At 37.9% G+C, this 1,893-nt stretch overlaps 1 protein-coding gene and 1 pseudogene across 1 annotated transcript in view; one reads left to right on the top strand and one right to left on the bottom strand.

Annotated features, from left to right (window-relative positions):
* LOC105805311 (chromosome unknown open reading frame, human C6orf165) overlaps positions 1-1,893 on the top strand; it is a 76,669-nt gene that overhangs the window by 46,578 nt on the left and 28,198 nt on the right. The window lies entirely within an intron of this gene.
* Positions 1-1,893, bottom strand: part of LOC105805301 — a 15,330-nt pseudogene that overhangs the window by 12,654 nt on the left and 783 nt on the right.

The raw sequence follows: 1,893 nt of genomic DNA on the forward strand, positions 1-1,893 counted from the left end.
TCTACATTATTTTATGTTCTCTTTTTAATTCCAGATATTGTTTGCTTGAGCCTTCTCTCTCTTTTTGTTTGGATTAATCTTGCCAGAGGAATAGTTTCTCAGCCTTTTTAAAGAATCAACTTTTGGCTTTGTTAATCCTGCCTATTTCATGTTTACTTTTATTTTATATTTTGTGCTCTGATCTTTATTACTTCCCTTCATCTGGTTCCTTTATTTTATTCTATTTGTTGTCTAACTTTTTAAGGTAGATGCTTAGCTCATTCATTTTTAGCCTTTTTTATTTAATGCAATAAATTTCCTTTTCACTTGACTACTTGAGTTGTATGTAACATACTTTTTTTTTTCTTTTTTTGAGAGAAGATCTCGCTCTGTCACCCAGGCTGGAGTGCAGTGGTCTCATCAAAGCTCACAGCAACCTCAAAACTACTGGGCTCAAGCAGTCCTCCTGCCTCAGCCTCCCAAGTAGCTGGGACTACAGATGCATGCCACCACACCTGGCTAATTTTCAGTTTTTTTAGAGATGAGGTTTTGCTATGTTGCCCAGGCTGGTCTCGAACTCCTGGGCTCAAGTGATCCTCTTGCCTTGGCCTCACAAAGTGCTAGGATTACAGGTCTGAGCCACCTCATCCAGCCTATGTCACATAATTTTTTTGTTTTTCCCAAAACATTAACGGGTACAAATGTTTCAGGTTGCATAGATTACTTTTGTAATGCTTGAGTCCTGGCTGTAGGTGTACCTATCACCCAAATAGTGTTCACTGTGCCCATTAAGTAGGCTTTTGCCTCTCCTCTCCATCCTCCCCCCCCCCCGCCCCGGTTGATTTCCACTGAGTTGTACCTCCCTCTGTGCACATGTGTGCTCATTGGTAGTTCCAATTTAATAGTGAGTACATGTGGTGTTTTTTTTTTCCATTCTTGAGATACTTCACTAAGGAGAATGGTCTCCAGCTCCATCCAGACTGTTGCAAAAGGTATTAAATCATCTTTTTATGGTTTAGTAGTACTCCATGGTATAGATATATCACATTTTATGAATCCACTCATCAGTTGATGGGCACTCGGGTTGATTCCACGTCTTTGCAATTATGAATTGTGCTGCAGTCAACATTTGAGTACAGATGTCTTTCTGATGAAAAGTCTTCTTATCCTTTGGGTAGATACCCAACAGTGGGAATGCTGGATTGAATGATAGGTCTACTTTTAGTTCTTTGAGGAATCTCCATACTGATTTCCATAGGGGTTGTACTAATTTGCAGTCCCACCTACAGTGTATAAGTGTTCCTTTCTCTCTGCATCCACACCAGCATCTATTGTTTTTGGACTTTTCAATAAAAGCCATTCTAACTGGGGTAAGGTGATATCTCACTATGGTTTTAATTTGCATATCCCTGATGATTAGTGACGTTGAGCATTTTTTCATGTTTATTGGCCATTTGTCTTTCTTCTTTTGCAAATTTTTAAACATAGTTATTTTCATCATTGTTTAGTTCTAAGTATTTTCTAATTCCTTTTTGGATTTCTTCTTTAGATTATAGTTTATTTCTATTTGTTAGTTTAATCATGATGATTTTTCATTTTGCAATGCAAAACAACTGTTTAAATTTTGATATCTCATATTTTTACATAATGGTGGAATCAATCTCTCTCTCTCTCTCACTATTTTAGTAGAGATGAGATCTCAGCTTTCCCTTTGTTGTCCAGGCTGGAGTGCAGTGGTTATTCACAGGTCTGATTGTAATGCACTGCAGCCTAGAACTTCTAGTCTTAAGTGATCCTCCTGCCTCAGCCTCCTGAGTACTTTGGACTACAGGTGTGCACCATTGTACCCAGCTTTAGAATCTTTTTTTAGCTTGAACTTTCATGTGCCTTTTTTCCTCTTAATTTGTATTTATT

This window comes from Propithecus coquereli, unplaced genomic scaffold, assembly GCF_000956105.1.
Source record: "Propithecus coquereli isolate 6110/MARCELLA unplaced genomic scaffold, Pcoq_1.0 Scaffold127, whole genome shotgun sequence".
In the NCBI taxonomy this organism is placed as follows: domain Eukaryota; kingdom Metazoa; phylum Chordata; class Mammalia; order Primates; family Indriidae; genus Propithecus; species Propithecus coquereli.